Raw genomic sequence first — 18,943 nt, forward strand, 5'->3', positions numbered from 1 at the left:
TCGATGCCGATGCCAGGGCATAGAAACGTGACAATAGGCCCTCGTTGTGATGTAAAACGGTCGAGTAACGGCTGTGCGCTGGGCAGCTATTGTAGCCTGATCCTGCAAACTTTTCAAAGATCCCCTTTGGTCACAGTCGCAAAGCTGCAACGGCAAGGCTGCCACACCTGTTGCACGTTACGTACGTTATTATGCCACCTCTCATTCCGTGTCAGTCCTTATCCGTTCGAGGCCGCCCCCGTCTCAGTGGGAATCCCTGCGAGGACATCATGGCAGAGCGCCCCCATGTGGCAGACCGCTCGACTATAAAACGTAAACGTCGTAAGACAAGCAAGAGGGGGCCTTAATTCCCAGCCACCTTAAGCTGCAGCAGAAAAAAGAAAAATTGCACTGAAACTCGGTGGAATCATTAAATATTTATCTCAGCCGACGAAGTAAACTTTTGCTTTTCAAAAACCCTGCAGTACCAAGTCAGCATCATGCTTGTGAGTAAAAAAAAAAAAAAAATCACCTTTGGACTAGCATGCAGATAGCCTGCTTTTATATTTAATATTCTGTCCAAATCGGCCTGTGGTTTTACCTACAGCTCAGTGTGCTGTGGGCGTAATTCCAAATAAGCACCTCAAAGATGCTCCAGCAGGGTCCTTCCCAGTATTTAAACTGGCACTACAGTGCATACCTGCAATAGGACCCCTACTAGAAATACAATTCAATAATGGGTCCATGTCATTAACTACTGCGCCCCCTGCTGTCCTACTTCTGCCTGCAATTCTATGTCTGAATCCATTCTGAGAGTCCCCTTGCTGACAGTGAGCCTTGGTTTAGGGGAATCTTGGCACCATTATGGTTGCCCCAGAAAGGCTTTAGTAGAACATTTAGCAGCACAATAGGGGTCATAGATGTTTGGTATTCCAACAACCCACTCTCCAAATGACCGCACCCCAAAAAAGCGTGCAGGGCTCGCTAATCCACTACAACTTTAATGACAATGACTTGTGGTTGTACTCAAAACATGGATATTATGTTACCTAACAACAAATGAAATCAGTGCTTATCCGGTGAATCAATGACGACGTAACATCCTCTGTGTGAGTTCCTTCTCGATGCGTTCAGCGGTCGCTGTTTCTCTGTCCCGATGCCTCTGCGAGGTGACAAGGTTACGACTGACCTAACGGCAGGACTCCATCGGCACTGAAGTACGGAAGAGGAGGCCGGTTTTCCAGGCCTTTTTCAGATCCCCGGTCCATCGGGACACCAACGTAAATTCCAACTGCGTGGTAAATCGACGTAGGCAGCATCGCCACCGCAGAATAAATAAGAAGAAAAAAAACATACAAAGGCCGTATAGAAACTGACTTTTCTTTTTTTATTACGGCTGCCCCCCACACAGGGTAGAGCACGTGAGGGGAATACATTAACAACGAAATGAAAATAAGGCCTATTTTTGTTTATGTATTTGTTTATTTATTTATTTTTCCTACCTATTGTAGAGGTCTGAAGTTTGAAAAATGAGCCAGTTCCCATTGCCGGCAGAGATAATAAATGCGGGCAGGTGCGAGGGGTCCGGATTGGAAGCAGCTGGAGGCTGCGCAGGACGCGGTCCGGGCCTTATGCAGGCCCCAGCCTTTAATCCCCACGGCTCTGCTCGCATGTCTCACGCCTTACGTAACGTGGAGAGGAATCCAAACATATGGAGGGAATTGTATGCCGCTGCAAGGGGACTTAACCCCTTCTGAAGCACTTTAAAAAGGGGGGGGGGGGGGGTCGGGGGCTGGCTGTTACAAAACAGTGTCCAAAGGCATGTGTGTAAGAGCTTAGGAATTCCCTCTCTCGGGGCAGTTCCTCTGGTTGATGTCTACCAGGGTACAACGCACTAAATCAGAGGAGAAGGGAATGCGGAGGGGGTGGGGGCGCGGGTGAGTTTCTCCTTCAGGCATGGATATTAATTAGAGTTTTCCAGGAGGATAAAGCCCCTCTTTGTTTTACATTTTTCAGGCCAAGAAAACACTGTGTTTGGGCTGTTTTTCGCCTTATTGTGTTCAGCTCACCGTTGCTAAGGAAGTGTCCAGGAGTTGTATTACTATTTAAACTGTTTAATAGGGTCGTGTTTTGCAAGCGCTCCACGGATCGACATTAAGTCTAAGGCAGGGTATAATATCGTTAATGTGATACGGTGTGGCACATGTTTTGAGGGTAATTGGGCAACTTTATTTTGCAGGTGTCAGCTCAGCATCCATGTGGTCTGACTTCCTAGTAAGTAATGAAACTCGAGCGGTTAAAATGAGGGCCCAGATTTCATCTGCTCCACACGGTTCTTGCTCCCCCATACCCCTCATTAAATGAGAACGACCTCCCCAAAGCCCTTTGCTCCTTTTCTTCTCTGTCTCTTTGTCCTCCTGGCCCGTTCGCTGCTGGCTGGGACCCTGAAGGGCGCAGAGTCACACTGTTGGGGACACCCATGTTGTGGAAGAGATTCATTTGGAATTGATGACGGGTGTGGCGCCGGTACTAGCAGTGCCCACACCTTTCAGGCATTGTCTGGGCTGCTTTTTATACCTGGGGGGGGGGGCTCTCTGCGTGAGTCTGCGCTCCAGCTGGCCCCGCCGCTCTCCGCTGGATGCCAGGACAGACGCCCGCGCGTCGGGGTGGGCTGTTGAAGTGTGCGCAAATGACAACAATGCCATGCTTTTTCGGTGGCGTATCGTGAAGCGGGGCGGATTAATGCAGGGAAAAAAAACAGCCCCAGGAGACAGAATTCCCATTGTGTACAGGCCTGACAGCTTTGGGGGGCTCCAGTCTCGCATCCACCCACATCCAAAGAGATGCCGCCCGCGCAAGGATTACACTCTTTGGCGTGATCCGGCCCCAGTTTATATATCTGTAGTTTCAATAGCTGAGGTCATAATGATGGGATTTGCAGAATGATGCTCCACGACGCATGCGTCACCCGTATCCGGATCCGCTCCTAAGCAGACCGAGGAAGGGAAAGTAAACCCTCTCTTCAGGGTACGCTGGGCGTGTGAGGCGGCCGTTCCTGCCTGTCGGAATACGCACGCCGCTCGCGAACCTGAAATTAGCACGCGGCTTGTTGCTCAATGGTTTTAATTACATGGTGAAGCCGGCGGTCGCATTGAGTCGCGGGGACTTGCCCCTGCAGCCTTCACAGAGGCCCGGGTGTTGCACAGCTTCAACCGAAAGAGCCGGCTGCTGCAGATATCCTGCCAAGTTCAGGTTAAATGCAAAAATATTTAAATGCAAAAATGAAAAACCTGCCGAACGAACAAAGGGATTTCTGCTTGACGGAAGGGGCCGCGCGCGCCCTCTCTCGCGTCCCGGCGTTTTAGCGTATCCTCTGCAAACAAATTGTTTGTTGAGGTTTCTCCTCTCCTTATGGGAGCTTGCAGGCAAGAAGCGTTAAGCATCAAGCAGCCAAAAGCACACTTCGGAGTCTCGTCGGGGCTCGCCTTACTGTGAACCGAGCCAAGAAATTGCCACACAAACAAACGTGCCTTTGACGATTATGCACCTTTTGTGTGCCGCCTTTACTGACAAAAAAAGGCAGTTAAAAATGTTATAGTTCCTTGCACTGCCCACCAGTTCCTTTTTCTAGTGGCTAATTGCTGTGCTGGGCAGTAATTAGGGACATATACTGTACACCACAGGCTCAAGGCCTGGGCCTGAATCTTCTCTGCAAGGCAAAGAGTAGTCTATGACCAATCAGAGAGATAACCTATCAGATTTCTAGAGGTGGGGGGTTCCAAACCACTACAGGAGGCGAGACCAAGACATGATTGGTTGGTCCCACCTTCTCTAGTTGCTTGGACCCACCACCTCCGCAGTCTGATTGGTTATCTCTCTGAACCAATCATTTTTCGTTCTGCCCTCAGAACATTTTTCTGTAAGTAAAACTTCCATGAACGGTGAGTTGTGGATTCAAAGAAGCCTTCCTGCACACCACTGTTGTACTAGCCTGTTATTTTTGCACTTGTGGCCTTCCTGTTAAGTTTAACGAGTCCGCTGATTCTCCTCTGACCTCTCTCATTAACAGGGTGTTCTCGGCACCAGAAGCACTGCTGATTGGATGTTTTTTTTTTCACTATTCTTCGTAAATCCTACACACTGAAAATCCCAGAAGGGAGGCTGCTTCTGCGATGCTGGACCCACGGTGTCTGGCGCCAATAATCGCGCCACAAAACCACTTAGATCAGGCGTCTCGGCCGCTCTGTTGCTTCGAGTCGAACAGTAAGTGGAGCTGTCAGCATTCTGTATGAATCCAGTCAGAAACCACGATTCACTGCTTGGAGGAGCAGGCTATTCGTGTTAGCAAGCAGGCGTAGCTAATGAACTGCCCATTGCGCGTGTTTAATATTATATAATTACAAAGAGGTAGCGGGTTGGCTTAGTAGGTAGCAGTGTGGCCTCACACCTTCAGAACTGGGTCTGCATCTGCTGGTGTTGAGTGCTGGTGCTGGTTTTTTCCATGTACACTGCATTGCTCCCATAGTCTGATAACTTGGCTGTAGGTGTGTGGGTGACTGCCCACGGTGTGTGTGTGTGTGTGTGTCCTGCGATGGACTGGCATACTGTCCCAGGTGTCCCCCTGCCTGGTGCCCTCCCCTTCCTGCCACAGGCTGTGGGCTCCCTGCGTCCCTCTGCTGGGCAGCAAGTAAGGGAGATGGATGGATTATGTAAGAAATTCAATTGACGTGAGCTCGGCTGATGGCTCTGCCTTCCGGAGCGACTCCTGTCCTGCGGGGTAATGAACGCTCCTTCAAGCCTGACAGCGTTCGTTCTCAGTGAGCGAGTTGCCGCCGGTGACAAGTCCCTCCTCCCCCTCCTCTAACTCCGGAGAGCGTCGTCCCTCTGCCGGTGATTTGAGTGACCGCCAGTGATGGGAAGGCAGTGGCGGCGTGAATTCCCTTGCTGGGCCGCGCCGCGGTAATTACCTCGCTCACGTCTGGCTGACTGGACGGCCGGGCGTCTGCCGTCGCCGGTGCCGGTGCCTCGCTCACGTCTGAGCGCCGTTTTTCCAAGGCGGGCCTGTCGAGCCCACCGCATCCTGCAGGGAATGACATCGGACCGCTTCGGGGGACATGGGCAACGCCTTTCCTGGGAGTGGATTTAACACGCAGAAAAAAGTGCACGCTTTTGCATTGGCTCAGCGTCATGCGCTTGAAATGGGCAGGTGCTGCATTATACAGTCAGCTCAGCTGCCCCTGGAATTCAAGGTCTGCAGATTCCCCGCTAAAGCGTCCTGCATGAGAAACTGCTTTGTTCTTCCTCATTAACACTCCGCACAGAGACATCAAATCAAATCACTTTATTTATCGTGTCCCTTCATATTTGTTAAGTGCAGCTGAGTGCAAAACTCACGTGCAAGAGTAACAAGAGCAGCGATGAAATAACTAATTCAAGGATTCTTGGGGCTTATCTGTCAGGTCAAGGTGTGCATGCAGTTCAACTGTAACCTCCAGTGAAAAATTTGTAATAAAAAAGGACCAGGAAATTCAGTTAATTTCTAGTTGTACAGGTAATAAGAGAACAGGAATAGATTATTGTCATTGCTCTGCGGTACAACTAGATTAAGGTACGTTTTCTTGATCGGTGCTAAAAAGAGTGATTATAAAAGGACAAAAAAATTAGTGCAAACACCACAGGTGTGGTGTATCGCAAGTGTAGTGCAAATAAAGCAATAGTCCAAATAGGAAGTACGCAAAAACGGTACGGCACAGGAGTAACGAAAAGCGTGCAAATTAGAACAGTGAGTGCAATAAATACAACGAATGGCTATATGAGTGTGAGCGGGGATCAGCATGGACGTGTCTCAATTCGAAATCATCTAGACATATCTCTAAAGCGCCCACAAACCATTTTTAATAGCGAAATTCTTTTTAGCAGCATGGACCTTGCTCGCAGTCTGCCACTGTGCTCACAGTAGTAATTACAGTAATTGCTAACTTTGCTGTTTAACATTTAGACTTTAGGCTTAGTGCTGATACACCATGGCCCAGCCTACGGAAAATTACGGGCCAGCGTGCGGTTCCTGGGTGCCTCCCGTTTTGGGGACTCGGGGTATGTTGTACAGGGAAGGTCCCCAGTAATTTCGTTTCACGTACTTCTCTCTGCCTCAATGGTAGGGCAAACGGGAGAGCGCCACCTGTTGGTCACATAAAGAAGGACAGCCTTGGGGAGCAGGAACGTGTTGCCAGGTTAGTGTCTCCATGATCAGAGGGCCAGTGACCCAGCGCTGTTCATTTCCTTTGCTTTCACTCTCAATCAGAGTTAGAGGTGCAACTTCGCTTTTCTCTCGATTTACACAACCTTCTGACGTCACCAGAAGGTACAACAGCATTTCCCTTCTCTTCCCCAATCGTGTGCCAGTTCTTTAACCACTGAATCAGCCTCCGCTCAGGAAGGAGGCTGGGTTTGCCTGCCGGAAGCTGGAGATTTCTCAGTGCCACAGAGACGTGGGAAGCAAATAAAATGGTGTCAGTTCAGGACTGGCCTAAATAAAGAGTCATATCTGGGTCATTATCATTTGCCAAGCGGCTTACAGTTACTGCATCTTATTCTTCGCAGTGATGTTTGCAGTTTTAATTCTTGTTCTGAGCACGACTCCGTTCAGAGTGTACTTTTATATGTTCTGTCGTAACCTTGGATCAGAAATACCAGTCACAAAGATGACCGAAGATTTCACAGTATAGTCAGGAACAAAACTGCCTTTATTCCTCGACAGTGCCGAGATTTCTACAAACAGTCACTCAGGGTCAGTGGCATTTGAGGAGCGCTATATGAAATAATTGAACTGAATTAAATAAACTGTCCTGCCTCCCTGACCAGGATGAGCAAATGGAAGTCGGACGGAATACACTGTGAGACGGATTTTATTCATAATACTAATTACCCATTATTGGGTCAACAAGGAAATATTTCCAGAAAAGGTGTTTTGAGAAATGGCTGGAGGGAGGTGAGGGTATGAGTCTGGTTTTTTTTTTTTGCTCTCATTTTTGGTACAGCAGTAATTCCATCTACAAATAGATTGGAGGTTACTGAGGGAATACAGGATGAGAGAGGATTTGCCACAGTCAGCCTTATATAAAACCTATATATCACAAATGCTCATTTAGCAAAATAACACAACTTCTGGAAACCATCTATGCTATGCGTCGTAATTCAACCGTCGTTTTCCTACAGTTCATCCTTGTATTTTTTTTCCCTCTGTACATGCAATTATAGATGCGCATAAAAAGAAAATATATATGTCTGCACAATTTGTAGCAGTGCTAGCGGTGCCAGCTGAGCACCGTTGTGTCAGCGGAGGAGACGCCGAGCATGTGACCGCTGCAGAAACAGCCGAGGTTTGGCCGCTCGTATCTGGGACAACCCTGAGGCCTGCTGCTCCTGCGGTAGCCGTGCTGGGCCTTCTCGCCCTAGCTTTGGCAGAATCCCTGAGTCGGCATGAGGGTAAAAACAGAGGGCCTTACATGGACAGTAAAGGGAGCTATCTTAGGAGGCTGAGAAGGCCTCGCTTCCTCCACCGGCCAGCCAGGGCTGTTAAAGAGCACCGAGACGCGTTACAGTGAGCCGGCGAGCTCGCGGATGGGTCATTCGGCAGCTGATTGTCTTTGTGTGCAGGTCCCTTGTTGGGAGCGATTCTCCGCATGAGTGCAATTTGGATTCCACCAGTGGGGGACAAAGGGAACCAGTTACACAATGAAAGGGGACGGCTGCCTTTTTAGTAGCAGTCTGTGTGAGTGTGGATTAGGTTTATATCACTCTGGAGGGGACAAAATGTCCCCACAATGTAATAAAAGCCTGTGTGTGTGTGTGTGTGTGTATGTGTGTGTGTGTGTGTGTACGTGCCCTTGTGTGCGTCTGTGTGTATTTTTATTTGAAAGGAAGGCTTCAATTTCACAGCGCGTTTGATCTACCGTTTTAGCTCATATGTCATTAAAGGAAGCAGGAATATCACTTAAAAAAAGAAAACAAGGAGTATACACGCATGCACACACACGCATGCACACACACGCATGCACACACACACATGCACACACATAGACATGCATGCACAGGCATGCACATACACATGCATATAGAGACACACATGTACACACACATGCACAGACATGTATGCACGCACACGCACCTGTGCACACTGACTCACACAGACATGCATGCACTGACACTAACATACACACAGACACGCATGCATGGATATATGCACACACACAGATACGCAGGCATAGACACATACATGTATTCATGCACACTAACGCACATGCACACACACTCAAATCCATACTCATGCACGCCGCTGTATCACATTTCAGTCTGAGAGTGGCGGCACTAAATTACAGAGCAGCTGCCCATTTCCTGGTTCCCAGGCACGGTGCTTGGGGGGCTCACGCAGCATCTGCGGAAGGGAAAAATCCCCGTCAAAATGCGGCGCTCAGGGCACTCACGCAGCATCCGCGGAAAGGAAAAATCGCCATCAATGCGCCAAGCCAAAGGTGCTCACACAGCATCCGCGGAAGGGAAAAATTCCCCATCAATGCTCGGTGCTCAGGGCACTCACGCAGCATCCGTAGAAGGGAAAAATCCCCGTCAAAATGCGGCGCTCAGGGCACTCACGCAGCATCCGCGGAAGGGAAAAATCCCCGTCAAAATGCGGCGCTCAGGGCACTCACGCAGCATCCGTGGAAGGGAAAAATCCCCGTCAAAATGCGGCGCTCAGGGCACTCACGCAGCATCCGCGGAAAGGAAAAATCCCCGTCAATGCTCGGCGCTAAAGGGGCTCATGCAGCATCCGCGGAAGGGAAAAATTCCCGTCAATGCGCGGCGCTAAAGGGGCTCATGCAGCATCCGCGGAAGGGAAAAATTCCCGTCAATGCTCGGCGCTAAAGGGGCTCACGCAGCATCCGCGGAAGGGAAAAATTCCCGTCAATGCGCGGCGCTAAAGGGGCTCATGCAGCATCCGCGGAAGGGAAAAATTCCCGTCAATGCTCGGCGCTAAAGGGGCTCACGCAGCATCCGCAGAAAGGAAAAATTCCCATCAATGCTCGGTGCTAAAGGGGCTCATGCAGCATCCGCAGAAGGGAAAAATTCCCGTCAATGCGCGGCGCTAAAGGGGCTCACACAGCATCCGCAGAAGGGCAAAATTCCCCTCAATGCTCGGCGCTAAAGGGGCTCACGCAGCATCCGCAGAAGGGAAAAATTCCCGTCAATGCGCGGCGCTAAAGGGGCTCACGCAGCATCCGCGGAAGGGAGAAATTCCCCATCAATGCTCAGCGCTAAAGGGGCTCACGCAGCATCCGCGGAAGGGAGAAATTCCCCATCAATGCTCGGCGCTAAAGGGGCTTACGCAGCATCCGCAGAAGGGAAAAATTCCCGTCAATGCGCGGCGCTAAAGGGGCTCACGCAGCATCCGCGGAAGGGAGAAATTCCCCATCAATGCTCAGCGCTAAAGGGGCTCACGCAGCATCCGCAGAAGGGCAAAATTCCCCTCAATACTCGGCGCTAAAGGGGCTTACGCAGCATCCGCGGAAGGGAAAAATTCCCCTCAATGCGCAGTGCTCAGGGCGCTCACACAACATCCGCGGAAGGGAAAAATTCCCATCAATGCACGGCGCTAAATAAGTGAGCAGGAAGGTGGGCAAGTAGGTGGGTAGGTAGACAGTCAGGTAGGTGACTAGGTAGGGGGCAGGTAGGTGGGCAGATAAGTGGGCAAGAAGGGAGGTCGGCGGGCAGATAAGTGGGCAGGCAGGTGGGCAGACAGGGAGATAAGTGGGCAGGAAGGCGGGCAGGTAGGTGGGCAGGGGGGTAGATATGTGAGCAGGCAGGCAGTATAGTCAGACGTGCATGCAGGTGAGTGAGCTAGACAGGCAGGCTGATTTGGATAAAACAATGAGCTTGGTGATATTTGTATTATGACAGTCAGTTGGAAGGTATTTCAGAAGCTCTCATTCTGGGGCCTTCTTTCATGTTCCCACGTGAAGAAGCACATGCACAAAGCCGCACTCCTTCCCACCGCTGCGAGGGAAAGCGTGCCGGCTATGTTTTCCACGATCGCCTTTCATATGTCTTCGAGTCGTGTTGGCGTGGGGCTTGTAATCGTAGCTCACGCTGGAGTGCAAGTCGGTGTGAGGTCCCTGCAGGGATACAGCAAACAGACGTGTATATCCGCACACAGTCCCGCTCTCAGGGAAGCCTTTCAGTCCTGACAGGGTGGGGGGCTCAGGTTTGAGAAGCTAATGGCTGTAGGGAGCATGCTCCACAGCTTAACGGGCTCAGTCCCACATAGCCCCCGCCACCACCACCCCACCTCAGCCGGGCCCTCGTGGAGGAGTGTGATCGCAGGCTCCATCGACATCGAGGGACATGTAACAGTTTAGGCGCTCCAGTTATAGCATCTCAACATTTTTTTTTTTTTGGTTAGGCCCCACTGACTGCACAGCACTGACTCACTTCCCATATTTCTCAGGACCTGTTGCCTTTGGGCACTCTTCTATAAGCTGATTGGCCCGTTGAGTGCATCCTACCCCTGTCAGTCAATGATTCAAATCATATCATTGGCCGACGATAAGGTTGGTCCCTCTGTATGAATTATGGCCCCTCATTTAAAAAAAAAAAAAATCTTAGAATCGCCCCCCTGTCTGAGGCTTGTGTTTCCAGGGACGAGGGATGGGAGGCTCCGCCCACCAGGGCAGCGCCAGGACGCGCTGGTTCTCCGGAAGCCTCCGTGGGAAACGCTCGCTCAGGACACAGGAAGCTTTTAATCAGCAGCTAATTAGCAGCTGGAGAAGTTTCGGCACGATCCAGAAGGTATGTGTCTCGCTGATGGTGTCAGCCATGTCCAGAATTGCATAACCATCCCCGACAGACTTTGTCGCCCCAAACCTCTGATGAACACGGACACTGTCAAACCCAGCTGTGTTTCTGAAGGCAGTATAAATGAAGTCGCTCAAGGTGGGTACGCCTTCATCCCCCGGTGCATATGACCGCATGGCTTTTTAGGCCTGTTTGTGAGCGACAGGTTGTTCTCAGGCCATCGATGAGCCTGAAATCAATAGTGACGGTGATTCCTGTCCGGTTGACGCATGGAAAATCAGATGCTCTAGTGGTTCGAGCAATTTTTGGCACCGTTCTCATCTCTTACTTTGCAAATAAAAAAAAATAAATTTAGAAACTTTCATGGTGAAAAACAAGCGTAGATCCAAAAACACATGAGAAGTGGTTGTCAGTAGCTACCTTTGCAGATAGGAAGAAACTCTGCTGGACAGGGAGGGGCCTGTTACTGTATGGGGGTAAAATATGTGCTTGGTGCAGAGTGTTATGGAGTGTATGGAGCGCAGTCCTTGAGAGCTCAGTTCCGTTTTTCTCATCATGAATCATGATCATACATTTTTCTCATTTGAACAGATGGTCCCATCTGAGGAACCTCCATGCAGCTTTTCTAAAACTGGGTTCACATCACTAAAGCTGCCTATGTTCTGCAGACTAGACTTTAATGTAGCTCATCCCCAACCTCGTATTCAGACACGATAAGCACGCTAAAATTATTTTCGGCCTTTAAAAATAAATATTAAGCAAATAAAATAACACCCCTTTAACTAAGACAGAATATAAGACGCGTTCTTTGTGTGGATTTAAATTCAGGATGTGTCAATACAAATAGAAACCAAACTGTAAATGCCAGCTAAACAGAATGGCACATGTGCACGGGGGGGGCAGCCGTGTTTCAGCTGGGTGGGGGTGACATTCGAGCACTGCCAATAGAAACGTGCACAGCCATGTGACCTTATGTGGGCATAAGCAGACCTTCCCTCTTGGTTATAAATATGTATCTTCCAGGGGCCGGTACCCTATTCTTTAATCACACTATAGTGCTTAACAAATGTTCAGGTTCTTTAAACTATACTATTCAAATTTACATATATGCAGTGGCCTGGCATCCAATCCTGGGTATCCCCTGCCTTATTCTCACTGGATCAGGTTCCAGATTCACTGTACTGGATAAGTGGTGATGGATGGAAGGATGGATGGATGGATGGATGGTCTTGTATATATAACTGAATGAAGCTATTGGTCCAAAAAAAATCACTCTGCCCAAAAGAAAATCTCCTCTAATAAGAACTAGTTGTTCAATATCAGGTTACATGAAAGTATATTTGCTTAGAAATTTACATTTTTAAGTATGAAAGTAGCCATATTTTCCACTAAAATTCAAAAAGGTTTGAGATGTTGCTAATTGTATAAAACACTGTAAAGGTCTCAGATCGGTGTGATATGATAGTTTTCACTACTAGTATCACAATCTCAGGAATTCTGTTTCCTTTTCACATATATTTCTCATCTTCAGCAACAACCCCAGTACACACAGACCATCAAACCGCTTTGTGCAGTCTATAAAGATATGAAATGTAGACCTTGTGTAGACCTACTTCCCTAAGCCCAGTAGTTCATCTGAAATGCAGTACTGACAGGCTCTTTATTCCAGGAGAATACGTGATTTATTTCAAATGCAACAAGAAGCGCAAACACATTTTTACTTCGGAATGCAGAAATTTACTTTTAGTGAAGTTTTTGTCCTTCGAGGTGACGTGGGGAGGAGGGGGGCAGCCAGATTAATGAAAAGTCTAGTAGGTGTGGGAAAGATCGGTGCCTGAATAACAGCCGTTGGCTGTTCTGTCAGATTTGGCCGCTGCCCTATTGCAGTAGGGAAGGTCATGCCCCCCAATGAAAGCACAAGGTGTGTGAAACGCCAGGCGTGACCAGGGGGACCAGATGTGACACAGGCAGGCGGTCGACACGGTCGCAGGGCTGTGGGAACGGCGGGTTCCTGCAGGTTGGGGCAGAGAGCAGCTGACAGCCAAAGCCAGGAAGTCATTATAACAGGCAAAATGTAATGTATACATTTAATTACCTTTATCAAAACGGCTTGATGTGTGTACGGGGGCAGCTCAGTTTAAGTACCTGCTCTTAAGGATTCTCATGGGACTTGAACCTGCAACCTTCTGGTTATGGTTTTTTGAGCACTGCACTGCCTGCTGTAAAAACAATACAGACACCACCTGGGGCTTTTGTATAATTTGTTTCATGAACCCTTGCACTAGGGGTGACTCTTAAGGGGATGCGAACCCCCCTGCCCCCGGTTCTCCAATAATTAAATTTGCTGAGGGGGAGGGTCCCCTATGATGAATTTGCAGAGCAAAATGTATATGAGAATACGGGACAAATCGCTAACTGATTTTAGAGTAATTATTTTTCAGGAGGGCCAATACAAAAAATGGGGTCTAGAACTGCATATGTCTTGCACTCGCTCTCCAGTCTTTGGTGGCGTCTACGGCTGCTGTAAGACAGATCCAGGGAGGTCTAGACCGGTGACGCCAATCATATCAGCCTCACTTCAGATCAAGATGGAAAATAAAAGATCCGCCTTCCATCTTTTTTAGTAGAATTGCGTTTTACCCAAAGGTGGGCGCATTAATACTGGAAACTGGGTTTATTACAAGTAGTAACATGTAGGAAAAAAACTTCTCTAGTGATCTACTTCTCTGCTCTTTTGTTTTCTAAAATTCTGAGCTCTGTCTCTTTGGGGTCCTTAGTGAATTCACTCTTGACTTACTCTTACATAACAGGTGAGTACATCATCATGGTGAATGAAGTCACCAGCCCCCATTCCGTGGTAGCACCCTGCCGTCTGCCTTCACCCTGCTCAGGGTGCCTCCCGCCAAGGCCCGCGGGCCAGCCGGACAGCAGCGCGAGAGCGTGTGAAGCCCAGCAGGATCCCGCCACTTCAACTGGGTCCCCGTGAAGCCAGCGGAGTTCATCCAGCTGCACTACGTCATGTAACACTAAAGAAACTACTGCGGATGCTCAATAAACCCAGAGTGTCAACGGCCTGGCTGCTTAGACAGAACGGCATGGGACAGATCACATGGCTGGGACTGATCACATGGCTGGGACTGATCACATGGCTGGGATTGATCACATGGCTGGGACGGATCACATGGCTGGCATTGATCACATGGCTGGCATTGATCACATGGCTGGGACAGATCACATGGCTGGGATTGATCACATGGCTGGGACTGACCACATGGCTGGGATTGATCACATGGCTGGGACTGATCACATGGCTGGGACAGATCACATGGCTGGGATTGATCACATGGCTGGGACTGATCACATGGCTGGGAGTGATCACATGGCTGGGACTGATCACATGGCTGGGACAGATCACATGGCTGGGATTGATCACATGGCTGGGACTGATCACATGGCTGGGACAGATCACATGCCTAAGACAGCTCATATGGCTGGTTCAGCTCACAAAAATGTCTGGGAATCTGGTCCAAACCAAACTCCCACCTGGCAAGCTAATGTAAAAATCACATTCCAAAGCATTGATAACAATGACAGGATTTTCATAAAGTTCTGTATTGGAGTTACCTTAATAAGATACTAAGTAGCATATATTGGCATGTTTAGTATGTTTTTGAAGTTCTTGGTAGCAGATTAAAGACAATTCACCGAACAGTTTTGTGTGATGTTAAATTTAGGTGGCTAAGGGGGTTAGGCGTCTGTGCCTGTGTTTGGAAGGTTTTGGGATTGGATCCCGTGTTTGGCTGTATAATCATATCACCATTGGGCCCTTAACCCCAACAGGACCAGTAATCCACCAGTCTGACCCCAAAATCATTCCTCACTTTGCTTTGGATAAAAGCATCAGATGAAATACTAATTTAAATCTGAAATTCTTCTTCTGTTCAGTTATTCTGAAAGCTGCTCAGGCTTGTGAACTCTTTCAAATCAATGCCTTTGATATATACTTTTGTAGTGTACAAGACTTTTGTTTGGTACAGATGTACTGGTCCTCTGTGAAATTCCAAGGGTCTTCTTGACGGTGAGTCACTGTTACGTCTCGGTGTGTTCGCGGTGCTTTGCTCTGTGACTGCGTTGTGCTGCAGGACATTCCAGTGGCAGCGGTGGTGGTTAATTGTTCCTGTTCCTGCCGTCAGTGATTGGCTGCGCGGCTGTATAAAGGGGTGCTGTTCCCTTGAGAGACGAGGCTGCGCTCTTCCATCAGCGATACTCCGCCCCAGTCACGGTCTGTCGTCATGACCGTTTGCTGCTTGTGTGAGAGACAGACAGACATGGCTTTGGCTTTGTCTCTTGGTATTTTTGTTAGTGGGTCTTGTTTTCCATCGTTTGTTATCCGAGCCATTATTTGTATCATTTGTAATAAATCTTTTGTTTTACTGATTATTTTGTTCGTCGTGTGTTGGGGGTTTTTCGCCATCTCCTCTGCTCTATCCCTAGACTGGCACTTAACAGTCACCATGGCTGTGAATAAGGAGCGAAGGGCAACCTGTAGTTTAATCATGACTCACAGTTTACAGTAACCCCATTGCCAGATCATTTCTTGCTCTCCTCTTTTTTTTTTAAATCAATCTTTCATTCTTCCCTTGTCTCTTCATCTGCATCCATTTGCCCTTCAGAGTCACCTTGTTCGAAAGTGTGGTTTTCTCTTTCTTGCAACACTATAAACCCTATGAAGAATTTCCAGTAAATCACACCTTGAGCCTGTGTTATTTATTTTATTTTTTTTTGGAGTTGCGTGAGAGTAACAGGCTTTTCTTTTCACAGCCACTGAGTTGCTGGCTGTGAGATACAGACAATGGAACCTCCCACACTGCCCCCCCGCCCTTTCTGTCCCCTCCCACACTGTCCCCCCCCCTTTCTGTCCCCTCCCACACTGTCCCCCCCCCTTTCTGTCCCCTCCCACACCCATGTCCTCGCCACCATAGGGCACTACTCCTTCCCTTTAACAGAGCACAGTTTACGGTCATATCTGAATGGTGCACATGTTTTGTTGTTATTGTGAAAGTCCTACCTGAGCCCCCTGTCTCCCCTATTTTCAGTTTTTCAGGGGCGGATGGATGCTTAGGCCATATTAGGCTTCAGTCGAGAGCCCAGGGTGCTTTCCTGCCTTGGGAAAATGGAGCAGTTACTGTAAACTTCCTAAATCCCACCCCACCCCACTCCACCCTCCTACTGGTAAGTTTTTTTCATTTGTCTTTCAGCCTTCTTTTGGGGGGGTGGGGCAGCCTTGTCAGGCTAGTGCCCCCAGAGAAGTTAATCTGCCTGGGTTTCTGACAAGCCCTCCTCTGTCATCAACCTGAATCATTAAGAAAACAGACTAGAATATAAAAATGATTAATGCCTGGGGTGGGGGCGGTGGGTACAGGGGCAGTGCACGGGGAGGGGGGTCTCTGTATCTGTTTGGATATTCAAATTTAGGGTGCCTGACCTTTACTGCCCCTGGGACGTCTCCCAAACATCGGGGTCCACTCTCATGCTGATCTTCAGGAGAATTTTCTCTCCACCATCTCTGTGTTGACGTGCCTCCTACACACCACCTACTCGCTACCTACTCACCACCTACTCCACCTGGCGCCCTTTCCACTCCATCACGCTCCAGGTCCCAACTGGTTCCGCTGCCTCATCGGAGAGCAGCACGGAATTATGAAAAACACTGTTACAAATTCCATCGCAAAGGCCATCTGTGCTCTGTGGCGAGGAGAACAATAGGTTAACAATGGAACAATTGGTTAAAGTCCATCCTTCTTAGCTCCCAAGTATCAGGTTTGTCTAAAGCATTTATTAAGCATCCCTGATGGAGAGCTGGGCTCAATAACCAGCCGCCAATTGAACTCAATTATGCATAAAGAAATGCTGTAGGAATGAAGTAATGAAAACACATGCACGTCACCCATATTGCTTTCTAAAACAATGAATTTTGGGTAATTACACTCAAGTGCTCCCAAGTGACTGACGCCCTCAAGTTAAACAACAGATATTCATATATTTACTGCTAGAAAGTCCTTCATAGTGCTAAGTTGTCTCTTAAATGTTCTGTTGATTTAAATTTACAAAAGACAGGGTAGCTAATTGACGGTAAAGGTAGTTAGTTAAGGGTAGTCTCTGAGAATGACAGGTGCAGAGACCATATATAAGATCTGACACAGAGCCCAGTCCTGTTCTTATGTTGGTAACATAAGATGTTTTGTTTTGAGTCTTAAACCGAAATTCTGCAGGTTTTTCCCAGATTCGCTGGATTCCAATAAAAACTTCGGGTGCGAGCGGGGGAATGTTTGCGTTAATATGTTCGACTGTACGACGGAAACGTAGCGCAAACATTGCGTTGTTTCCGCTGTGCTGACTGCATTTTCCAGTTGCAGCTGACTGACGTTTTGATAAGAAAGAAAATTTACGGCCCAGTCTGAATGAAGCGATCAGCCCCGCTGATAAGCAGCTCGTTTGCGGTTTGTGTCACTACGGCCAGCAGCCAGTACCGTGTAATGTAAAGGGATGCGCTGTTTCCTCGTTAAGCTGTATAGCTATACAATGTGTGACGCTGAGATGCACACACAGCTTGCTGCACTAGTTTCATAGCTTCTGCTCATCTTTAGGAAGTGAAATATTTGAACTTGGGGTGGGGGGGTGGGGGGGTGGGGGTTTGTAGGTGCTCCGCTGGCTCCAGGCAGAGTCTGAGCAGTGGTGTAAAAAGGGCAGATCTGGGGCTGCTGTCGAAAATGTGTCAGGCAGCATGTTTAGGGCTTCAGTACCTACTGCTCCTGACAGAGAAAGTCCCCCCATTGTGAGTCAAGGTGTGGCCAGAATCCTAATTCATATCCCTCCGCCCTGTGCTGAGACATCTCCGAAGGTGTGACCTGTAGGTGTGTGCGTGGGGGGTGGGGTATGTATATATTATCTTGTGGGGACTAAATGTCCCCATAATGTAATAAAAATATTTTGATATTTTAGGGGGAGGGGGGCCTGCAAGGGGAAACTCAGTTTTATAAAAATCTGTGACTGCAATCAAAACTCTAAACCTGCCAACAGTCTTGCATTTTGTTTGGTTATTTATGGTTAAGGTTAAGGATGGGTGGGGGTTCAGGTCATTGTTGGGATTAGGGTTTAGCCCATAGAAATGAATGGAGAGTCCCCACAAAGATATTAACACCAACGTGTGTGTGTGTGTGTGTGTGTGTTTGTGTTCTACCCATGAAACAGAGAACATCTTAGAAACCCTTAGAAAGTCTTAGTTGCTGCTTGACTCCCTGATCCACTTTACAATGCTAATTAAGTGTGTTTTCTCCATATGCATGTCACATAGATGACAATGTTATGTTTTTAAATAGATTCATTATAAATTATTCTAGGTATGTTTTCTCCTCTGGCAAGTTTAATGTGCGCAATTGAATTAAAATAAAGATAAATTTAGTATAAACCATAAATGTCAAGTTAAGGAACAAAGAAAGTGGTATGATTTCACATTGCAGTGCAGTTATAGTGCTTGAACATCTGGAGAGCTTACTGGTATAACTGGAGGCTGTTGACAGCTAAATGTGAATGTCCCTCCCCCCCGCCCCCCCCCACCACCCTGGCTTTGTTATGCAGATGTTGGTCCTGCACTGTAGTCTCTCCCTTCAGCACAAAGAGCAATCTGTCCATCGACCAGCATTCAGAGCAGTTTGGCACAGTGCTGGAGACCAGCCAGTGTAACCCGTACCCACAGCAGACTCCGGGGAACTGGGCATGGGGGGGCTACCCCTGGACCTGTGAGTCCGGTTCCTGGTTCATCTTGTACTCGTTGAGACCTTCGGTACAAAGCCACTTCCTGGTTCTCGGTGATGCAGACGGTCATGACTGAGGCAGTGAGGTAACGAAGGGCGTGAAGCTCTCACTGCAAACCTGAAGACGTGAAGGAACTCCTGGCTGCTGCTGGGCTTAACTGAGCCTGACCTATTGCAGCATAACATCCAGTTCCCGAAACGAGTAAAAACGATCAGTAACGGCAACGATGACTACTAATACAACAGTGGCCAAAATTGTGGAAACCTTTAGCATTTCCAGCACGAAATTTTAAAAATTGCTA

General features: G+C 48.3%; 1 long non-coding RNA gene across 2 annotated transcripts; it reads left to right on the forward strand.

The window, feature by feature from the left end:
* The first annotated feature begins 1,779 nt into the window (after nt 1-1,779).
* LOC125727832 (uncharacterized) lies at nt 1,780-15,267 on the forward strand. 2 transcript variants are annotated; one of them, XR_007388866.1, is made up of 3 exons: nt 1,780-10,583; nt 10,672-10,821; nt 13,638-15,267. It is a non-coding gene; the product is annotated as an uncharacterized LOC125727832 (long non-coding RNA). The 2 variants fall into 2 exon arrangements; XR_007388865.1 differs by having other exon boundaries at nt 1,780-10,821.
* Nucleotides 15,268-18,943: the final 3,676 nt, after the last annotated feature.

This window comes from Brienomyrus brachyistius, unplaced genomic scaffold (genome assembly GCF_023856365.1).
Source record: "Brienomyrus brachyistius isolate T26 unplaced genomic scaffold, BBRACH_0.4 scaffold120, whole genome shotgun sequence".
Taxonomy (NCBI): domain Eukaryota; kingdom Metazoa; phylum Chordata; class Actinopteri; order Osteoglossiformes; family Mormyridae; genus Brienomyrus; species Brienomyrus brachyistius.